This window comes from Sciurus vulgaris (genome assembly GCF_902686455.1).
Source record: "Sciurus vulgaris genome assembly, chromosome: 12".
Taxonomy (NCBI): domain Eukaryota; kingdom Metazoa; phylum Chordata; class Mammalia; order Rodentia; family Sciuridae; genus Sciurus; species Sciurus vulgaris.
The window spans coordinates 31,666,527-31,690,538 of record NC_136473.1 but is presented as its reverse complement, the minus strand read 5'-3'; the positions used below and the strand labels follow the sequence as shown (position 1 = coordinate 31,690,538).

At 40.0% G+C, this 24,012-nt stretch overlaps 2 pseudogenes across 2 annotated transcripts; both read right to left on the bottom strand.

The window, feature by feature from the left end:
- Nucleotides 1-1,394: 1,394 nt before the first annotated feature.
- Nucleotides 1,395-23,104, bottom strand: LOC306641913 (formin-2-like; annotated as a pseudogene). Its single transcript, XR_013766825.1, has 3 exons — nucleotides 22,994-23,104; nucleotides 1,676-3,437; nucleotides 1,395-1,400 (listed from the first exon to the last, which is right to left on the bottom strand). The product of XR_013766825.1 is annotated as a formin-2-like (transcript).
- Nucleotides 3,972-5,788, bottom strand: LOC306642374 (centrosomal protein of 57 kDa-like; annotated as a pseudogene). Its single transcript has one exon. The product of its transcript is annotated as a centrosomal protein of 57 kDa-like (transcript).
- Nucleotides 23,105-24,012: the final 908 nt, after the last annotated feature.

Genomic DNA, 24,012 nt, shown 5'->3' with positions numbered 1-24,012 from the left:
TTAGCTCAACATGAGGGAAGGCAGGGGGCTTGACTTGCCGGCTCCGGACACTACCGGTTTGACTCTACACCATGTATGGCCAGAGGAATGAGAAGTTGTACTCCATATATATACAATGTGTTAAAATGCATTCGATTGTCATATATAACTAATTAGAACAAATTTTTAAAAATCTATAAAAAATGAATTCATTAAAATTAACTCAAGAACTTTTTAATCCTTTTCCATCAAAAGTGGTTTTTCATGAGTGTGTGTGTGTGTGTGTGTGTGTGTGTGTGTGTTGCTTTTGGTTTTGTTTCATTTTTTTTTTTTTTTTATGAGTAACCTAGTGGGTTTAAGACTACAGACATTCCTTTTCACTGAATCTATATAATAAAGAGAAGAGATGAAAGGAAAAAACAAAAAGCATGTGAATACAAAACTACTTTTGAGTTCTATAAATGCAAAATAGAATATAGCCCAAGATGAAAATGAAAATGTAGTCAATAAAAGTAACTACCACAAAAATAACAGCATCTAACTTCATATACAGGGAAACAAGTTGTACCCCATTTGCTTACAATTAAAAAAAAAAAAACATAATAGCATCTATCCTATTCAGTGTAGGCTTTCCTCATTGAGAAATTTCACTAAAGTATGTTCTATAGATGACCTATTTATTAAAATAATAGAACAAAAAGTTTTAAAGTGCCTCTGAAATTTTAGTCATTCAAATATTTATCACAAACCTACCAGCACTGTCATTCATTTTCATATTTTCCCCCTACCCTTTAAATTCTAACACTATTTCATTCAGAAATTAAGAGTAGATGTTAAACAGGAAACAAACTGACACTGCCGGTGAACTCTTAAGGTAAGGCCTTGGACCTATAAGCCCATAGAAAAGGAAAAACTCATTCTGCTATTTGATTGGGTGCTTTACCACAATAAACTGATCCTTCCACTGTGCATTCCATGTGTGAGTCTATAACAAATGGCTAAGGAGGAGAGCTATCACTTGAACTGGATATGCTATCACTTGAACTGATCTTCTGATCTTTACTACTTCCAACTTACAACCAGTTCTGGCTGAATCACAGAAAAGAAAGAAGCTACTCCTAATACTCTTATTATATATTCATTTTCTAATAGCATGTATCAGATTTTCTTGTCTTTGCAAGCAGTAGTGACTGTTTTCACTTCACAAAGTAGTCCTACCCAGATTGCTGCAATAGACACTACATATATATATATATATATATATATATAAATGTAAACATATATATATGTAAACTCAGGTATATGGGTATGTGTCTATACTAGAGCAGTCAGAGATCACCTTTGGAAAGTACTGGAATAAATGTTTTGTGCCTCCAACACTGACCCTTAAGAAGGCCCATGAAAATGTTGTTCTTTTAATGCTATGGGAATAAAGAGGTAAAAATGATGGTTTAGCTAACAAGGTGCAAAAGGAATTTATCTGCCTAGTGGGGTTCTAAAAACGTTAGGAAACAACAAATATTTGGGAGAAATGAGCCGAACAGCTGTTTCCTGAGATTACTTAGGACAGACACAACTAAAATTTTCTCTTCATCACTCTGAAAGTAAATAAAAAAGCCAACAAATATATCCAAGGCATTAACTGAGGGAAGAGCTGGGTTGAAAAGTATTCACTAGGAAGAGATGAGCCACTAACAGGCCAGGGCCTTTCAGAGCCCAGGAGGGCGGGTGACAGGGTAAGGTCCCGATTGGCAGGCGACCTGCCACCTGGAGACCAGCAGTAAGGTGCGCTTATCTGTGAACACGTTCTGGAAGCCATCCGCAGTCCCAGGCACTCCAGACGCCTTGGCTGCCAGAGCCGGGGACAGCCCACCGTTACTGTTCGCAGCTGCGCGGTGCTCCAGCAGGTTTGTGGAGTGGTCTTGATGTAGCAGGGGGTAACGAGTGGGTAGGGCTTGAAGCAGCGCTGGCTGGGCGCCGGGCTGCCGGGCAGGGAGGCGGCTGCTCCGGGGACACTGGGTCCTGCGTCTGCTCCCCCGGTTCTTCATCCAGACTCTGCGTGACGTCTCCAACCTCTGTGCCCCACTCATTCCCTGGAGAGCCTCGGGGAGCATCCTCAAAAGCATCCTCCTCTGCTTCTTCATCCGTGTCCTCAGCTTCTCTCACTGAGGCTGGGACTGCGTCCTCCTCCGGCCCGGACTCGGAAAATGGGAAGGCTGTGGAAGAAGGCGAGTCTGTGGCTGGCGACTGGGCCAGCGGCAAGCTGGGCGCCTCCGAGGCGAGGAGGCCATTGGGGGACGGCGGCTGCTCCGGCACCCTGGACTTGGTGGTCTGGCTTTCAGGAAGGTCGGAGAGGGCGGACAGTGCCTGCTCTGTGTCCGGACTGCCCGGGGCCTCCCCAGCTCCTCCACTCGGTCCCAGCAGAAAACCGTGGAGGCCCAGGAAGGCCCCGGGCTGAGGGCAGGCGGCAGCGGGGGGCGCTCCAGGCTCCTCGGATGTCTGAGAGCAAATCCTCTTGCTCCGCAGCCGAATGGAAGCTAAAAGTGTCCGTGTCTGAGCCCGAACTGGTCTTTTGTCCATCCTGCGTCCCTGCCACAATTTCAAAATCCTCGGTGACCAACGGGACCCCCTAACCCAGCTTCAGCAGGCCTAAGACCACCAGGACGGGTTATCTCAAAAGGGTCCGCACACTAGGGAACCGACAGGCCCGTCTCATCAGCAGACAGGCTGAGGTCCTGGGTCTTGGTGACCAGGGAATAAGCGCTGTCCAGTTCCCCGTCTGCAGGGTCTGGAGTCGGATTTGCTCTTCTTTTTGCCGGGTTCCCCGCCGCTATCCCCTCCCCCCTTGCTGTGTCTGCCCAGCGGCTTCTTGTCCAGTCCCCATCTTTGTGGCTTCCACATCCTGGGCCCCACAGCATCCTGGACGCCGCAGCCACAGCCTTCGTGTAAGGCATCACCTGTTCTTCCCATCCTGGTTCCCCATGTTGCAATCTTGCGCTGCGCCGCTGCACCTCGTGTACGCAGGCCATCTCCGCCCTCCTCAGCCCCTGGCCAGGGCCAGGGGAGTCTCCAGGGCACGTCAGGCAGCTGGGCAAGCCGCTGGGAGAAGAGGCCAACAAGCACTAGGCTGGCCCCGCTGACATCTGCTGCGGCTTTGCATAATGCGCCGCAGCTCGAGTGGCTGCGTTCGCTGCTATTGCAGCCCGGGCGGCTGGGCGCGAACATGATCAGTACAGCGCGCTGCGCACTAATGACTGTGTGGCACGAAGCTTGGGCATGGCTCCCCGTCAGCAGCTGCCAGTCCCTTGGCCCCCCTCTCGGCTCTTCGCTGAACCCAAGCGTGGTAAACATTTCCTCTATGCTGGGAACTTTAATTTTCACTGTGCAAATCGAATGCATTACCTCCTTTCGAATAGTTCCTCGGTTGGAAGATGCAAGCGAACTTCAAAGTTCTGGACCTGCAATGAAAAAAGTTAAAGAGAAAAGAAAAAAAAAATTAAAAACAGGAAAAGAACTGAAGCCCAGTTCCAATTTAAAGGTGACGTTTTATATATATATATATATATATATATATATATATATATTTTTTTTTTTTTTTTTTTTTTTTTTTTAGTTGAAACAAAGTGTATTTAATGTTTGTAGGGGAAAGGGGAAGTGGGCACTTCATGTCAGGGGAAGATTTATAAAAGACTTTTCAAGCAAACCCTGCTATGGGAAAGCCTTATTTTTGAAAATTTAAACCTAACTTGTTTGAAGAACTACTTTAAAAAATCATACCCACAAGTAAAAAAAAAAAAAAAAAAAAAAAAAAAAAAAAAAAAAAAAAAACCAAAACCAAAACCAAAAACAAAAAACACCCAGTAATTTGTTTACAAGGTGCAATATATCAGTACAGCAAATTCATTTCAAAGAAACGGGGGCTTCTCTGGCTTTAAAACTTCCTTGGTTTTTTCATTAAAATGGTTTAACATTTGCACTGCATAGCAAAAGAAGCCTGGGCCCCTCTACACCTGCTATTAATTAATTCTAACATAAGTGAGTATGAAACCTGGAAAGTGAATTGTCAACATCTGATTGATGAGGTACAGGTTATCTGAATAAAATTTATGACCTGGCACGAGGAATCAGTAATCCCAACACAAGATACTGCTTTGTAATGAATCTGTATGGTTTGCATGTCCTTCAATAACTGAAGATTTTTCCTGCTTTTTTCTCCAGGTCTCGGTTTGACAAAATCCTTCTTACTTATGGTCCCTGTGACTCCAGAAGAATGGCTGCTGCTATTTCCTTCTTCTTCAAGAGTCTTTTTGTTTGCTCTTAATTCTTTCTTCTGATTCTCTATCTTCTGTTTGTCCAGCTGGGCTTGGTATTTTCTAACTTTAGTTATTTGGTTGGCTTTTGCTTCCATCCTTCCCACTAATGCCTCAAGTTCACATTCTAAATTGTCTTTCAATTCAATTGTTGGCGACTCCTGGATAAGTTTTGTAAGCTGCTGGTGATCAAAGTTTGTTTGCCCAAATTCATCCTGCAAAGTCTGCAAGACTTCTGACAACTCTTCATTAATGGTGCTGGAGGAGGAAGGTGTCACAGACTTCTTACTTTTACTACTTCGTGAAGATACAGATACTTTCTTTACCAAAGGAACACTGTTGACTACTCCATCATTACACAAGGCTTTACTGTGTTGCTTCATCAGATGCAAGACATGCTGAACGTTGGCTACTACAGCATGGCTAGGACTGTTGGACTTTCTGGCAACAAATGGCATATCACCCAAGCATAGTCGATAGTGTGGTTGTGCACCAAAATAGTTCCTAGGACCTTTCTTTTCTGGTGGTTTTGACTTCTTTTTTTAAATTTTTCTTGCACTGGGAACATATGAAGCTGCATTATCTTCAAAGATAAGTTTATTTGTTTCCAGACCACTCTGCAACTCAGCTGCCTTAGCTTACATACGTTTCCTTTCCTGTTCTTCTTCATGGAGTTTTTCTTCCAATTCTTGCATTTTTTTTTTTTTTTTTTTTTTCTGCAATGGCCTGCATTGTGGTAAGTTTGTCATACTCCTGTTCAAGAAGATCCAGTTTTTCAAGCTGGGTTTGAACATGTGTTTGATCATGTTGTCATTCTCTTTCTAAGGAAACCTGTTTTTTCTAAGATGGATGTCCTTTCCATTTCTGCATGCTTTATCATATTTCTCATGTATTCCAACTGCTTTTCTAAAAGATTACATTTATTTTCTGCAGCTAATAACTGGGATGTCAGTTCTTGATTGTGTTTTGATTCTTCATTTTTTGAATTCTCCCTTTCTTGAATCTGTTCATCCAGTACTTTCTTATACTCAATGGTTTCTCTTGACAAGGTTTTCACACTTTCTTCTGCCTGAATCCTTTCAAGTTCCAAGTGCGAATCTTATCTCGAAGATTCTTCAGAGCAGAAAAGATGGCTCTACTATTGCTTTCTGGATAGGCAAGTGTAGGCTTATTTGGAGAGTGCTGTAGATCACTATTAAGGAAAGGCTTATCTGGTGGATATGATACGGAAACCAAGAATGGCGAACCACACCCTGATTAGACCTTGATGGTTCAGCTGAGATGTTCGAGAACTGAGAATCACAAACTGCAGAGACCGACGCCGTCCCCATTTTTCTGCCTGCCCAGCACGGGCCTCCGCAGATCTGGGGTCGCCTGGGTTCTCTTCTGCTTCAAGACTCGAGAGCCACCCACCAGGGGCGACCCTCAGCCGAACCCCTGATGGGCGGCAAAATATTTTTGTCATTTACACAACCTTTAACCCCAATTTGCCTGCTTCTGTATGGCTCTTCAATAAACATTTGCTGAACGAATGGATTGCTGTTTCTTGAATAATTGATTATCTCCTTGAACACTTTAATGTGCTTGAGTATATGGCTTAGGAAAGGTTACCTTACATGGTTATACACATATGTTTTACACAGACCTTGCTTCTCCAGAACAGGGCATCAGCTGCCATTTTCAAAGTTGGTATTTCAAACTTTAGACAAAGAGGAGGTGGGAGAAGCAGAAAATACTGAGATTAGAGTTGATTAAAATGCTAATCTCTAAAATTCTATGTATTTACCATATAAATCAAACAGCATTTGTATTCCAAAAGAGTACATATACTATAACTCCCAGGAGGTCAACCTCATCAATATTAAACATGTCACCGTTGTGGTCGCCTACCAAAAGGAAAAAGACAAAAAGGAAACACCCTTGGCACAAATATGTGACATTAGATATGCTCTAAACCACCACTTTCCCAAGCAAATCCTTCCAGGCACACTTTATTCTGTACCACGACTTCTTAACATTCTAGCCTCAATATTACCATAAACACTTTCCTTCACAGTAAATTTTCATTACTTTAATTACTTATCACATTTAGTTAACTTTGTTTTAAAAAATATTTTAAAACATCATTGGTATTGAAAGAAATTCCAAGCAGTAAATTGAGATTAAAGTGTCATTAATCAATAATTTTATAAGTATTTAAGTTAGAAGTTCTGTGTTAACTACTTTGAAAATATGGAATAGTAAATCCAGAGAAGGGAAACATAGAACATGTTATATGATGCATTTTAAATGCAGCAAGCAAAAATGTATAGTCTTCTGTTGCATACTATGAACCAACATTTTTAAGGTCTCTCCTTTAACATCTTTATAAAGAAAAAGAAAGTTGATCCTACAAGTCTTTCATGGAAAAACATAGTACTATCCGTTTTCAAACCATAATCTTAAAAATAAATGTAACTTCAGGGCAGGTAGCCAGTTGTCCTTAGGTGGCCCTTTTGAGCAAATGGTTTGGAGAAATCAACTTTAATAACTTTGCCAGGGTAATATCCCAGTCTCCAAGCGATTCCGGAATGCTGTGTTTCACCTCTTTCACAAGACTGTGCTCTTCTTCTTTCTACAATTCAGGCTTCCCAGAGGGCACAATTTGCCTGTGGATATTAGAATTTTCTGCTTCTTTGCTGAGGTACTTTGAAACTTTATTTTTGCTCTTTCTTTAACAGAACATCTTTGATTCTAAATTATTTGTTCCCTTACTATTTCCTTCTGTGATATATTCTAGAAGTTCAGAAGACAAAAGTCAGGGAAGAAGGGAGAATGGGAGGAGGGGAGGGAGTGAGAGGGCTGCTGATTTTTTTCACATCCTTTGAATGTGAGACAATAGGCAGGAGTTGTGCAGCAGGCCACAGTTGACAAAGCTCTATTACATGCAAAGTCTCATTTGAAACTCACAATTGTGAGTATCAAATGTAGGTAGGTATTCTTACCCCAATAATAATTAAAGCATAAGATCAAAGAAGCTAAGAGATTTGTCAAAGTTCTCATCAGGAGAGACAATATTTGAGTCTGCAAATTTAAGTCCCAAATTCTTTATAACAAATACCACCATATTGTTTACTTTTTGGAGGAATGGTAAGAGTATCACAAAGGGAAATCTGGATGGTTTGCCAAAGCATTCCTTTATGTTCAGTAGGTAGTTAATAATCCCAAAAATGCCTTTGACAAGGCCCAAGCTTAAATTCATCTGACCGAGAAAGAGCATCAGGGCTGATGACATACCTAAGCAGTAGAGTACATGCCTGGGTTCGATCCCCAGTGCCACCAAAAAGAAAGAAGGAAGAGAGAGAGAGAGAGAGAGAGAGAGAGAGAGAGAGAGAGAGAGAGAGAGAGAGAGAGAGAATATCATATTTCTGCTTGTAAAATTATGTTTAACAGAAAATTAGAGATACTATCTTATACACAGCCACATACCAGGTGACAAAGATATAGAAGAGAAAGACCAGCTCCTACATTTAAAGATAATAGCACTTTGTAATTGTTGGTTAAAAAAAAAAGTCTTTATTATTAGCATCCAAAAAAAGGTCACAAAAACTGCACATGAAAGAAGAAGCAGTGCTACCTGGTTTTCAATGGAGGGAACTGGATATATACTTTATTATTATTATTTTATTGATTGATTGATTTTGGTTGTACAGGAGATTGAACCCAGGAACATTCTACCCCTGATGTACATCCCCAACCCCTTTTTATAAAAATTTTTATTTGAGATATGATCTTGTTTAAATTTCCCAGGCTTGCCTTAAGCTTGCAATCTTCCTGCCTCCACCTTTGGAGTTGCTGGAATTACAGGCATGTGCACCCCACTGGATAAGGATATTTTTAAAAAAAAACATTTTGTTTTAGTTGTAGGTGAACACAATACCTTTATTTTATTTTTATGTGGTGCTGAGGACCAAACCCAGGTCCTCACACATGCTAGGAGAGCCTCTACCACTGAGACACAACCACAGACCTGTTTAAACAAAAAAATTAGTGCACTGATGTATAGGTCAGCGATAGAGCATATGCTTAGCATGCACAAGGCTCATGTTTGGATCCCCAACACACAAAAATGAATGAATATATAAATAAATAAAATTAGCAAAAGTAGGTTGGTAAACTTTAAATAAATATTGAACTCTGGTTCATAATATGTATGCTGCATAGTTGGGTTAATTATCCTAATCTCTGCAATTTACTCTAAAATACATCAAAAATAAAATGCTTTAACATATGCATAAACAGATATATGATAACAGAGTTTATATAGATATATATATATATACACATATACACACACACACACATATATATATGTGTTAAGTGTATAGTTTGTATGGTAGATATATGGTGCTTACTTGGAAATTCCTTCAACTTTTCTGTATGTTTGAAAATTTTCAAACTAAACCATTGAAGAAAAAAGCAGGTTTCAAAAGTTGTGAATTTCTCAGCTTTTTTGACATTAAAATCATGTCATGGTTAGCGGCACTAAGTAAACTCAAATGGGGACTTGGAAGTATAGCTCAGTAGTAGAGCACTTGCCTCACCTGTTCAGGATGACAGAAGGAATAAAATATAATGAAATGTTTTCAATAATTAGGTTTGAGGCCTTTTCAGTTTTTCTTAACCTTACTTCAGCTTACTTAACCTTGGTGAAATGTAGAAGAATTAGGTTGCTTTTTAATTATCCAACTCTTCCTTTTCTCCAGCAAATGAATGATCTCTGCTTTCAAAGGACATATTTTCTCTTCTGGTGTCAATTACTAAGCTGCTGTCACTCAAATTCACCTCTCCATTCTGACCTTGCTCCTGGACAACAGGTCCCTGAGCCCAAGTTGCATCTGAAACTACAGGTCTGAAATTCAGCTCTTCTCTTGCATATTTCTTCCTTATTTGTTTATTTATTTGTTTGTTTATTGATTCAGTGAAAGTGTCACAATCATTCCAGTTGCCCAAACCAGAGTTATTTACTGATTCCTTCATTTCTCCCAGTCCTCACAATTTTCCAGTCTCAGAGATTTCTCTGTTCTCCCTCCTTAATGTCTCAGACACACTCATGTATCCCATCTGAAATGTTACTTGATTTGCTTCTCTCCCACCCCCACCTCAACTCCCATCTGTTCTGTCCCATTATCACCAATGCCTCTCAACTGTGGTGAGGGTTTTCCTCCCCAGGGGACATTTGGCATTGTCTGGAGATATTTTTAGTTGTCACAATGGAGGAAGGGTGCTGCTAGACATAATGCACAGATCAGCCCTCCACCTCCAAACAAAAATGATCCAGCCCAAAATGTCAATCATTCTGTTGTTTGGGCCCTTGCTTTATCATGAGTCACTCATGGTTGGCAGTCAATTATTTATTAAATGACTGAAAGAATGAAGAAATCAAAATTCTATCTTCCAGCTGATCAAACTAATTCAGAAACTTGAAGGCAGGGCCTAACAGGACAAATAAGATTTTATACACTGTATCTATTGTGCCAAATATCTTATACAAGGAGTTAACTTTTCTCTGAGACATTTAAAGTCCCATGAAACTGAGGCAGGAGATAGAAATAGGGGCCTCAGAGAATGTGATCTCCCTACCCCAAATTAAAAACCTAGGTTAAAGCTTGTTTTTTGTTTGCCTGATTGGAAGTCTTCATTAAGGCTTGGATGCCCACGCATTCTGTTGTTGCCCTGGCTTCCTTGATTACCTTAACATAAGTCAACCCCAAATAATTGTTTTGAATCCAAGCAATTCTTTTGTTTTAAAGAACAAGTACAGGACAAACTCAGGTTAAGAAATACATTAAACCGTCCCATTATGGGAATAAGAAATTAAAATTGCACACCTTCAATCGAGTCAGAAAAAGAGATTAAGAGAGACCTTCCAATGAAAGATTAATTCATCAAAGTAGTATAAAAACTACTAGACAGATAGTCTCCCATGCTCTAGGAGTTTTCCTAGCTTGCTTCTATTAAATCTGCTGCTGAATTCTCACTCTCTGTTATCTACATACTTCATTCTTTAAGTGCATAAGAAAAGAACCCTCTAGTGCTCATGAGACCTTGTGTTATAAAACTATATAATCTGTATAAATGTTCCAAATCTTCACATACTTGACACCATTATTTAAAGTTCTTGTGAGTACCAAAAAATGTTCAGGTAAAGTCTGAATTCCTAAATTCCCAGAGTTCTTGTTTTTCATTTCATGTTCTTTGTTGCTTTGGTGCTGGAGATTGAACTCACGGCCTGTGCATGCTAAGCAGGTAATCTAGTACTGAGCTGCACCTCCAGCTTCCCCAGAGCTCTTTTCACAGAGGTGATTATGTACACTACAAAAAAAGTAGTTATGTAGCTTTCAATGTTTACCACCATCATTCATTTTATCTTTAGCGTAGCATTTGGAAATAAAATGTTTACAAAACAGAAAAAGTCAATTATTACTTTCCCAAGCAATATGGAATGCACTAGAAATTTGTTTCTATATTAGAAAAGAGTTAAGTGAAAAGAATTCTAGTTTACTTAAGCTCCTCCCTGCTGCAAAAGAAACATTATCCCCCAACCTTGGAAAACTCATTAGCTTCATCTGAAAACTTCCCTTTTAGGGAAAACTTGTACTATAGTTTGGACCTTAAATCTCTTCCAAAGACCCATGTGTTAAAGGCTTAGTCCTGGCTTAGTAAAGGTATTATTGGGAGGTGGTGGAACCTTTAAGAGGTGAAGGCATAGTAGCAGGAAGTTAGGTCATTTGGTGTGTGAACTCAAAGGGGATATTGGGAGCCCAGTTCTTTTCTCTTTCCTTAAGTCCAGGCCATGAGGTGTACAATTTCGCCATGTGCTTCCACCATGATGTACTGCCTTATTGTAGGACCAAAAGCAACTAGGCCAAGCCACCATGGACTGAAAACTCCAAAATGATGAATCCAAACTTTCCTTTTTAAGTTTATTGTCTCAGGTATTTTGTTACAGTCACAGAAAAGCAACACAACATGTTTTTAGCCTTCAGCACATACTAGCCATTTTCAAAAATTATTTGCAACTGGGAAACAAAGGAAAAAATGAAGCATTTATTTTGTACTTATGTCACAGAGAAATTCTTACAAAACTAGAGTTTGGGTATTGGGTCTCCAGACATATCCTTGATAAGTAAAGACATAGCCTTTCTACCTAAAAGGGACCAATCAGTTTCTCGTAAGTGAGTTATCAAAAACATTCAGAACTATGAATAGAAAGCCCACCAAAAGAAACTTAGCCTATGTATCTTGTTCAGTGACAAGAAGCAACAAAAAACATTCTAAGGACAGAGACAAAAAGAAACTAATTTCCAGGAAGGCAATTCTTGGCCTTACAGCAATGTTCTGCAGTAGAAATGTAGTGTAAGCCTCATGCATAATTTAAAATCTTACAGTAGCCACATGAAAAAGGTAAAAAGAAACAGGTAAAATTAAATTTAATAAAATTATTCAGCTAGGCTCTATGGCAAGAGCCCATATAATTTAACCCCATATATGCAAAATAGTTCAATTAGAAATATTATTAAAAATTATTGATGAAATGTTCTACATGCTCTTTTTCATCCTAACTCTTTGAGATAAATGCATATTTTATACTGAAACCTACATCTCAATTCAGATGGGCCACACTTCCATTGTTCCATATAGAAATGAAAAGTTGTACTCCATTTGTGTAAAATAAATCAAAATGAATTCTGTAAAAACAAAAAAATTGCTTTTATACAAAAATGATAGTCACATATGGCTAATGGTTACTGTTTTGGACAATAGCCTTATATTTTTCAGAGCTTCTACAGACACTTGGTAAAGCTTCAGTGATAATCTAAACTTTGTTGAGTTTTAAAACAGCACTTGACAGACTTAAAAGCATTAGAGTACTATATGCTTTCAAATGCATGCAAAAAAATATTTTACTCAATTACATTAGGGGAAAAAATTTAAAAATAAGAATTAGGGGGAAAAAATTCCTTTTGTTGGGGCAAATACCAGTGAGTGCCCAGGAAACTCTGTGGTTCATGGTGAGATAGGAAGGACTTCTAAGGCTTTTTCAAGATGATGAAATAGAGGAGGTTGTTTTCCTGGCTGCTCCCTGGAGTAGCTTTGTCAAGAAAGCTGACAAAGGCAGATTCTCAGCAAGATGGGTGAGCCAAAACAAGGGGGAGGACTTTACTGGAATTTAAAACTGGACATTCAAAGCAGATCGGGGTCTCAGGAAGTTGGATATAGTAAAATAAGGAAGAAATTCCCAGGGGCATGCCACTGCCCCAACCTGGCCTAAAGCACCAGCCAGAGTGATCCTTCTGTGAGCATATTGGAGGGATAAGGGAATTAAAGGAGCCCACATATTTGGGAGGCCCAAGGGCTGTCTGGTTATGGAGCATTTAGAGAAAAAGGACATTGCTTGGCAAATGTGAAATACGTGCTGCACAATTCTGAGTGTGGAGAAAGAAGCTACTATCTACCCAGGAGGTGTGTGAAAGATGAAAGAAGGAACAATTTTGCAGTGGCTGCGAGGGGGCTGGCATCTGAGGGGGCCCGATTCCTGACAAACCTGAGTTTGACCTCAAATACAGGCCCAATAAACACACACTGCACAACACAGAGTTCTTAAGTGACCAGGAGAAAAATCAAACATGGAGAGAGGTTTTCACAGGGGACAACTGGTTGTGTAAACCCACCAGCTCTACTCATCTCCCTCCAACTGCTTGTAGGACCAGCTGGGAGAGACACATCTGGTTGGGAACTCATAAGGGCTGGGGCAGGAGAGATTGTTTGGAGACTGAACCCAAGACCAGGAAAAGTGGTGTCTGAAGGTGATGTAGGAGACTAAGAATTGGGTCTACCGCTGCACAAGTGGAACCCAGGGGAGATCCCTGGGGAACAGTCTTCCAGTGTGGATCAGTAAGTACTGAGGGCTGGAGATGCACTGATTTAAAATCTCCAGGACAACTGGCATTCAGTGAAGAGCCTGGAGCCCTCCTAAACCTAAATTCTGCCTCCAGGAGTTCTGCCTGTGGGTTACCACTCTCACTGAGGAATCCAGAGGTAAAGCTTCATGCTCCCAACAACCCCACTAAAACTTCTGAGAACAGAACCTGAGAATCTTTTGAACACCAATGGAAAAAATTCTTTAACTTTTCATCAAGACCTTTTTAAAATTACTTTTCTCTGTTTAATTGTGACTTTTATGGTACATGGACATTTGCACATATTCATATTTGTTTTTTTCTAATTTCTAGCATTTAAAAATTTGTTCTATTTAGTTTTATATAACAGCAGAACGCATTTTGATTCATTGTACACAAATGGAGTACAACTTTTCATTTCTCTGGTTGTACAGGATGTAGAGTCACACCATTCATGCAATCATACATGTACTTAGGGAAATGATGTCCATCTCATTCCACCATCTTTTGATCCTCCTATCCTTCCCCTCCCCTCATTCCTCTCTATCCAATCCAATGTTCCTCCAGTCTTCCCTTACTGCCCCCCCCCCCACTCCCCTTATGTATCAACATCCATTTATTAGAGAAAACATTTGGGCTTTGGCTTTTGGGAATTGGCTTATCTCACTAAGCATGATATTCTCCAGTTCCATTCATTTACCTGCAAATGCCATAATCTTATTCTTCTTTGAGTCTCTGTAATATTCCATTGTCATAGTTTCTTTATCCATTCATCTATTGAAGGGTATTTAGGTCAGTTCCACAATTTAGCTATTGTGAATTGAGCTGCTATAAACATTGAAGTGGCTGTGTTACTGTAGGATGCTGATTTTAAGTCCTTTGGGAATAGGCCAAGGAATGGGATAACTGGGTCAAATGGTGGATCCATTCTGAGTTTCTGAGGAATCTCCATACTGCTTTCCATAGTGGTTATTCCAATTTACAGTCCCACCAGTAATGTATGAGTGTACCTTTTTCCCAACATCCTCGACAACACTTAATTGTGGCTTATTATTCTTGATAATTGCCAGTCTGACTGGAGTGAGATGGAATCTTAAAGTAGTTTTGATTTTCATTTCTCTAATTACTAGAGATGTTGAACATTTTTTCATATATTTGTTGATTGATTGTATATCTTCTTCTGGGAAGTGTCTACTCAGTTCCTTAGCCTATTTATTGATTAGTTTATTTGCTTTTTTGGTGTTAAGTTTTTGAGTTCTTTATATATCTTATAGATTAGTGTTCTATCTGAGGCATGTGTGGTAAAGATTTTCTCCCATTTTGTAGGCTTTCTCTTCACATTATTGATTGTTTTCTTTGCCGAGAAGAAGCTTTTTGTTTGAATCCATCCCATTTATTGATTCTTGATTTTATTTCTTGTACTTTAGGAGTCTTGTTAAGCAAGTCTGGTCCTAAGCTGACATAATGAAGATTTGGGCCTACTTTTTCTTCTATTTGCTTCAGTGTCTCTGGTCTAATTCCTAGGTCCTTGATCCGTTTTGAGATGAGTTTTGTGCAGGGTGAGAGATAGGGGTTTAATTTTATTTTGCTGCGTATTTCTAGCATTTTTGAAGTCCATTATTTTTCATGAATTAGTTTTTTGTAAAATAGGATGTTTGATTAGTGTATTTAAGTTTTATTTTGCATTCTTTTATTTTTAATTTTTAAAGATTTTTACATCATGTAATTATTTTTTTCTCTCTCCTACTTGTTTTCCTTGATTCTCTTTCTTCTTCTGCTAACAGCCAATCTCTATTGTTCTCTCTTTTACTCTTCCTTTAATTTTTTAATTCTTCACTCCTCCTCTCTCATAATCATCACATCCTGTATCACTTCTGTTTTCTATGTCCACCATTTGATATTATAAACTTTTTAGCAAACTAGCTGTTTTTATTATAGGCAATAACTGATCATATTATTTCTGTTTATTGTGATAATTTACATCGTAGACATCATAGTAGGAACTATTTTGGTTTAAGGCTGTATACCATTTGCATTCATTGTTGTTATTATTTGTCTGTCCCTAAACAGTGAGGTAGTGTTGTCAGTTCACAAGGTAGAAACTCTACTGCCTCAGATCCATAGAGTTAGATGGTTAGACACAAAAACAACATGAAAAATCAAGGGAACGAATCACCTCAAACAAACCAAGATACTCCAGTAGCAGAATCCATTGACACCACAGTGGAAGAAATGTCAGAGAAAGAATTTAGAATACACAAAGCTAAACTGAGCTGTGAAGTAAATGATGGTATAAGAAATGAAATCAGAGAGAAAATATAGGAAGTGAAAGATCACTTCAATAAAGAGGCAGATATTCTGAAGATAAAAACAAAACAAAAATAACACCAAAAAAAAAAAAAAGCAGAAATCCTCAACATGAAGGAAACAATAAGCCAAATTAAAAATTTGATAGAAAGCATCACTAATAGGCTAGATCACTTGGAAGACAGAACCTCAGGCAATGAAGACAAAATATATATCTTGAAAATAAAGTCCACTGTACAGAGAAGATGGTAAGAAACCATGAACAGAAGTTCCAAGAATTATGGGATAACATGAAAGACCAAATTTAAGATTTATTGGGAAAGATGAAGGCACAGAGATACAAATCAAAGGAATGCACAATCTTTTAAATGACATAATTTCAGAAAATTTCCCATATCTAAAGAATGAAATGGATAATCAACTACAAGAGGCTTATAGGATGGGACTGGGGTCGTGGCTCAGTGGTAGAATGCTCACCTAGCATGTGTGAGGCCCTGGGTTTGATCCTCAGTGCCATATAAAAATAAAATAAAAGGTATTGTGTCCACCTACAATTAAAACAAAATATTTTAAAAGAGGCTTGCAGGACCCCGAATGTACAAAATTACAACAGACCTGTACCAAGGCACATTATAATGAAAATGCCTAACATACAGAATAAAAATAGAATTTTAAAGGTTGTAAGAGAAAAATATCAGATTATATATGTAGGGAAACCAATTCAAATCTCAGCTGATTTCTCAACCTGAACCCTTAAAGTTAGGAGGTCCTGGAATAACATATACCAAACTTGAAAGAAAATGGATGACAACAAAGAATTCTATATCTAGCAAAATTAAGCTTCAGATTTAACAATGAAATAAAAACCTTCCATAATAAACAAAGTTAAAAGAATTCACAACCAGAAATCCTGCGCTACAGAAAATTCTCAACAAAATATTACATGAAGATGAAATGAAAAAAAAAATAGTGAAAACCAGCAAAGGGAGGAATTATACTAAAGGAATAGTCAAACAAAGGAGAAACTAATTAAAGTTAAAAACTAGAAATAAACCAAAAGACCAGGAATACAAATCATAGCTCAGTAATAACCTTGAATATTAATGGCCTAACCTCTTCAATCAAAAGACCCAGAATGGCAGATTTGATTACAAAACAAGACCCAACAATTTGCTGTCTCCAAAAGACTCACCTCATAGGCAAAGATATCCACAGACTGAAGGTGAAAGGATAGGAGATCTCTCACATGGATCTCATGAGCGTGCAGAAGTTTCTATCCTCATATCAGATAAAGTGGACTGTAAGCCAAAGTTAATCAGAAGGAACAAAGAAGGACATTTCATATTGCTTACGGGAATTATACATTAAGAAGACATAACAATTGTACATTTTTTAGGGGGGTACTGGAGATGGACATCAGGTGCCCTTGACCACTGAGCCACATCCCCAACCCTATTTTGTATTTTATTTAGAGACAGGGTCTCACTGAGTTGTTTAGCACCTTGACATTGCTGAGGCTAGCTTTGAATTCACAGTCTTCCTGCCTCAGCATCCTGAGCCACTGAGATTACAGGCATGCACCAGCATAACAATCATAATTATGCCCCAAACAATGAAGCATCTATGTACATCAAACAATCCCTTCTCAATTTCAAGAATCAAATAGACCACAACATAATAATACAGGGTAACTTTAACATATCTCTGTCACTGCTGGATAGATCCTCCAAACAAAAATGAAATAAAGAAGCTATAGAAGTAAAAAATACAACTGATAATTTACACTTAACAGACAGAAATATGTAGAATATTTCATCCATCAGTGACTGAATACACTCCTTTTCAGCAGCACATGGATCCTTCTCTAATACAGACCATGTTATGTTAGCTATCACATATATTGGCATACAATTGTAATATTACCTTAATATATTTTAAGCAACCGTAGGGTTATTTTGATAGCTCCCTTTCCATTGATATTATTTTTTTTTGTTCTTGCTTTTTTCTTGATTAAACTTTTGATTTTTATAAAATTTTAGCTGTATTATTTCTTCACTATTTCATATATTTCTGCTTTTACTCTTATTTTTTCCTTTCTACTACACAATTTGAAAATAATTTGTTATTCTAGCTTGTTTCTGATACAAATACTTTAAGTTATAAATGTTCATCTGAGTACTGTTTTATCTCAGAGATCCTGATAGTTTAAGCTTTTATTATCACTTAGTTCAAAGCACTTTTTATTTACTTTTCTTGTGCTTTCTTCCTTGGCCTTTGAGATATTTATAAGTGTGCCATTTAATTTTGAAATAGTTGACACGTTGGGATGGGGTTCTATGTATCTTAAGACGATTGATTTCTAATGTAACCGATTATTCATGAAACACAGTTTGCATGATTTCAAATTTTAAGAAAGTAGTGGAAATGAAATTCAAATGAAATGAAAGTAGTGGTTTGCATAATCTTTGCGCTAACTTAATACTAAAATTAAGGTTACCTACAAAATTGGGCCAAATATACATATTTAGATCAAGCGAAGAATAACAAGAATTACATGCATACATAAGTGCTTTTCCTACATGATGATGTTTTGTAACATTGATTTAACTCACACTGTTCCAAAATAAAGAAAGAGAAAGAAAGAAAGAAGGAAAAAATTGACCTGTTCACGTTGACTTGGTGATTGTATTACAGCATGGGACCCTTTGTGAGCTGAAAAACTGCAGCAGCCAAGATGCTTGCTGGAACCAAAAGTGGCTATGAGGTCGACCATAGAGCTGAAATGGTTACAGGGTTCTAAAGACTGTTGGTTCTTTGCAAACTCTCAGGAAAGATTTTGGGCAGGTCACACAAGCAGGAGTTGATGTGGGAAAATAAGAAGAGAGATAAGCATACAATAAAAGCTGCTGAGTGGATAGCATTTTTCACAGATCCAGGTTTTTTTGTTGTTGTTGTTTTGTTGTTTGTTTTGTTTTGTTTTAAGGGGACTGAAACTAAGTGAATTCGGATATCCTCTTCCAGCTGAAGATGCAAATGTTGGCTCTAGGAAAGTTCACTCCCTTTTGATGTGGTAAGAAAGGTTCCTGGACTAGGAAGGAACCAAAACTTGTAAAATTCTGCCTTTTTGAATCCTGGAAGCTTTGGCTGGAAAGTTCACAAGTCTTTCCCTTTGTGGGAGTGTGTGTGTGTGTGTATGTTTATCATCAGGGAGGGGTCTTTGGGCCTAAATTACTCCTGCAGATAACAGGTCCTTTGCTAAAAATATAGCATATCCTACTGACTTAAGCCTGGACAGGGCAGCAGGTAAATTGTTTTTGTTTTTTGTTTTTTGTTTTTTTAAAGCATGTGGGGTCAGCACAGGAGACCCAGTGTATAGAATCATCCCCTTAATCTTATGTTTCCACCTCTCATGTCTCTCTGCTACTTATCAATGGTAGAAATGAAACAAGTCAGGCAAGAGGACATACTGGCAAAGCTTTTATTAAGGCTTCTATTTGAGAAGCACACACAGCACTGACCAGGCTTGCTCCTGGAAAAATGGAAGAGAGTTAGTTTTATTCATGTGAAAGTGCAGTTCGTAAAATGGTGGTGGAGGTGTGCTAAGGTTTAGAAATGTTTATTGGCCAACGCTGCCGGGCGGGTCCGCGGAGCTGTCAAGGCCCAGCCCTCTTCGGTTACCATGACCTTTGCTGATGTAGCCTTATATTTCTCGGAGCAAGAGTGGGAGATCCTGGAGGAGTGGCAGAAGGAAATGTACCAGCAAGTGATGAAGGCCAATTATGAGACCCTGATTTCCTGGACTGCACTTCTTCAAAGCCAGAGTTGATCATCTGGATGGAACAAGGGAGAACGCTATTAATCAGCCATCAGAGGTGTTGCAACAAAACAAGAAGGACAATTAACCCTTCTGCTGATGAACAGATAACCAGGGGACTCTCAGGGCAAAAGAGCAAGAATGACATTTAAATGGTCTTCAGAATCAGGACCTGTGTGCTACCTTATTAGAAAGGGACACCTTACAAACTCCAAGCCTCCAAGAAAAAGAATTTCCAAATAAAATGCTCGAAGTCCCAGAGTCTAATCATGACAAGACAAGAAAGATCCAAGGCTTAAGTCTCTGGATGTCCCACTAGACATAGAAATTCCTCCAGGGCCAGGGTTGTATTCCTGATTTGTCTGCAGGAAAGACTTCCAGATAAAGAACGACTTGATAAAGTACATTAGTAGCCACTCCAAGAACGCTAAAAGAACCTCTCAAAGTCCAAAATACAAAAACAAATCCAGAGGGAAATCGGAACTCGCGTGGACCCGGATGTTCGGCTGTAAGAAGCTGTTCCGATGCAGTGAGTGCTAGAAGAGCTTTCACCTGAGGTGCAGCCTCATCACTCACCAGGTTGTCCACACTGGGCAGCGGCCCTTCGCTGCCCTGAGTGTGGCAAGACCTTTGGCTGTAAGGCCAACTTGAAGAAGCACCTGTGTTTGCACAAAGGTGAGCCGCCGATTCGCTGTGGGGACTGCGGCCAGGGCTTCGTCCAGCAGTGCCAGCTCACGGAGCACCGCCGGCTGCACAGTGGGGAGAGGCCTTTCCCGTGTCCCCAGTGCTGCCGGCCGGGGCTTCACCTTTGCCAGCACAGCGGCCAGAAGCCCTTCGGCTACCCCGAGTGCAGCAGGGCCTTTCCCGGAAGGCCGCCCTGCAGGCCCACCAGAGGACGCACGGCGGGGCGGGGAGAAGCCGTTCTCCTGCGAGGCCTGCGGGAGGAAGTTCGTCCACAAGACCAATCTCACGGATCACGTGCGGGTCGGCACGGGAGAGAAGTCCTTCTCGTGCCCCGAATGCAAGAAGAGCTTCAGCCTGAAGAGAAGCCTGAAAGCCCAGGGAGTCCAGCACCGGGGGCAGAAGCCCTTCCAGTGTCCCGAGTGCGGCTGGAGCTGCTAAGCTCTGGAGAAACGCCATGAGGGCCCACCAGCGCCTGCACAGCGAGGAGAAGCCCTTCTGCGCCGAGTGCGGCAAGAGGTTCACCCTCCAAGCTGGCGCGCCACGTGGGGGTGCACGCCAGGCAGCGGGAGTTCGCCTGCGGCCAGTGCATGAAGACCTTCCCCTGCGCTCCAGGCTCACGCAGCACCTCAAGAGCCACAGCGCCAAGAAGCCCTTCTCCTGCGCGGACTGTGGCCGCGGCTTCCGCCGCCGCTAGCACCTCAGCGAGCACGCCAGGGTTCACGGTGGAGAGGAGCCCTCCCAGTGTCCCGAGTGCGACAAGCGCTTCTTCTGGAAGGCCTCCATGAGGTTCCACCAGCGCATACACAGGGACGAGCAGCCCTACGCCTGCAGCCAGTGCAGCAAGACCTACGCTCAGCAGTCCCAGCTCATCGAACACCTGCGCGTCCACAGCGGGAGAAGCCCTACCAGTGTCCCCAGTGTGACTGGAGTTTCCGTCTGAAAGGAAATTTGAAGAGTCACCTTCTCCAGCACAGCGGCACGAAGCCATTCTCGTGCAGGAAGTGTGGCAAAAGCTTCCCGCAGCAGTACCGGCTCACGGAACACACGCGTGTCCACAGCGGGGAGAAGCCCTTCCAGTGTCCGGAGTGTGACAAGAGCTACTGCATCCGGGGAAGTTTGAAGGTCCATCTGCACACGCACAGGGGAAAGAAGCCCTTCCTCCAGAGGAGAAGTTTGAAGACCCATCTGCATCATCACAACCAAGAGAGGACTTTATTTGTGAGGAGTGTGGAAGGAGCTTCACGTACATGAGGGCATTCAACACCCACGTTGCCATGCATGCCAGGGAAAAGCCCCCCATTCTCTAGGGCAGACCACACAACCCTTGGTGACTGCTCACTTGTCTCTAGTTTGGCAGAGCAAAGAATTCACAGATTGGCTATAGGCACCCTGGCCAAATGCATAGTCAGCAGGACCCCATGGCTCTTGGACAAAATTTCCAGATTATCTAGGGAAAGACAGAAAGGCTGCCAGTCATGGCAGAAAAGGTCATGGACATGGAACCCAGGGCCTGCTTGCTAGGCAAGTACTCTACCACTGAGCTACATTCCAGCCCTAAGAAATATTTTATACCAATTTGCTAGTTCAGCAGAGTTTCAGTGTCATCCAAGTGTGTAATTCCTTCATTTTTAGAAACCAGCTTTTCCGTTGCTGGGTCTCTCTATTTAAATTCTCATTGAAATGTTCAGTTTTCTCTCATGTAGATTTTCATTTTTTTCTCAAATGATTGCAGGGTATCTGTTTCTTTGGAGGCGGGGAGTTTTCTGTATTGCTAAAAGTAAATGCCCTTGTTCACCAAAAAAACAAACAAACAAAAAAACAAACAAAAAACAACAACAACAACAAAAAAAACAATTTATTAGCTTTAGGTATTTTTCAGAGGTTTATTTTTCTTTTCCTGTGAGGATACCTTTTACACTGAGGAAGACATGGTAATCCTGTCAATCATTGTAGCCAAATGTTAGTTTTCCGTATTGATGCCACATCTTGTATAAACATCTCTGCTTTATATTGGGAATGAGTTGCTGTAACTCTTGGAAGAACTCGTATGTTGGAAATAGAAGAGAAGACAATTTACGACAAGTAAGAAGTTAAAAGTCCTGAGAATTGCCATTTTAATGGCCTGTCAACAGTTGAAATCCTTTAATGCTGTTTGTCCTTGAAGTCATGGCAAAAACCTTCTGGCGCTAATGATGCCCCTGGTCTCCAAAGTTGTTAACATGGTTTGAGGGGGATGATTAAGGCACATACCAAGTTTTTAATAGCTAACAAGTTATGAGTTAGGTGAGAGAACGGAGAAAAAACTTATACCATCTTTTAATAGCTATCAGGGCATGAGTTAAGGAATTTGTCTTTTGTTCCTTTGGTGGTCTCTGTTTCTTATTTATATATATGCACATATATATGCACATTTGCATACATATAAATATATATATGCACATATAGACATATACATATACACATATATTTCATATGTATGTATAAAATGCTTTCTTCTTGAATTTTAAGAATTAGCACTTTCTCTGAGAATGTAAGAGCCAATCTGATTATCACCATATTGAAAATGCAAAAGGATGAAGGAGAGAATACAAACATTTTAACTTAAGGGCAATGGCTTGCTTGTCCATTGTAAAATAGATATCTTAGTCCTTTGCACTTCCAGATACAAATTAAGAAGAACTTGTTCTGATCAGAAATGGATCCAAAAGATGCTTGGAAGTCCCATCTCCCACTATCGATCTTTCTGGAGAATTGCCCTCTGACAATTTAGACTTCTCTAGGACATGGTGAGGTTTTATAATACAGATAGCTTTGGATAGGGGGTATAGATTAATGTAGAGCACTTTTATAGCTTATTCATGGCCCTGGGTTTGACCCATAGCACCACAAAGAAAAAAAAAAAGGTAACTACATTAACTTTGAAGAGCAGGAAATTTGAGTCCTTTGATTCCACTCACCTGTGTCGGAGCTTCAGCTCTCTAAAGATGATCTCAGGGTCTTTTGGAGAAGAAGAAAATTTTAAGGTTCATAACATAACTAGTGCTTCTCATAATGGTGTAGAAATGGCTGTAATTGGTTTCAGAGAAAAGTTATTGCATTACTTGTTTACTGGGAATTTATCAGTATCAATAATACTTAAATCTTTCCTTCCTCGAGATAGGGAGGTAGGATAAGAAAAATGATTTGAAAGTCTGCCTTCCTTGCTTAGGACAATGAACTGAAGATTGCTAGAGATATTTAGGGCTTGAGTGCTCTGCAAGCCCAGGAAACATTTTCTAGCCATTTCTTCTTCTGCACCACAAAAGACCCTGGGACTTCATTTAGGAAAGATTTAAATACAAGATTTAAAAATGATAATCAAAATGAAGAGAGTAGTTGCAGGTAGCTCAGTGGTAGAGCACCTGTTCAGCATGCTTGAGGCTCTGGGTTTGAAGCACAACATAGCAAATAAATAAAACAACAAAAAAATGCTTTTAAATGCCTTCCTTGAACTGTTTGGAGTTGCTGATTCTGTGGTACCTGGTTACAAAGGCCCAGGGTTTGCTAACTTTTCTCCATCAAACAATAGTTGATGGGCCTTAGGCAATGATGGGTAAGGAGCTTTCAATTAAATCAACTCAGTTGCAGGGATCAAAGTAGGTGGGGATTGCTCAACTGCTTTGTAACCAGAAGTGTGTTTTTCTGCAAGATGTGTTATCCTCATCCCCTCAAAGTGGCAAATCCCTTCAGTTTTTAGGACACTTAAAAAGGAGCTTTGGAGACATTGTTTAAAGTCTGACTTATTTGTTTTACTCTTGATTTTTTACATGATTCATTGAGATTCCTTAAGAACTGAGCACTATGCTAGCAGAAAGATATATACTGTGATCAAAACAGATTTGCTCCCTGTTCAGAGGGAACTTGCAGTATATTTATTTATTTAGGGGTGGGCCAAGACAGACAATGAACAAGTCAATAAACAAATAATTAAAAATTA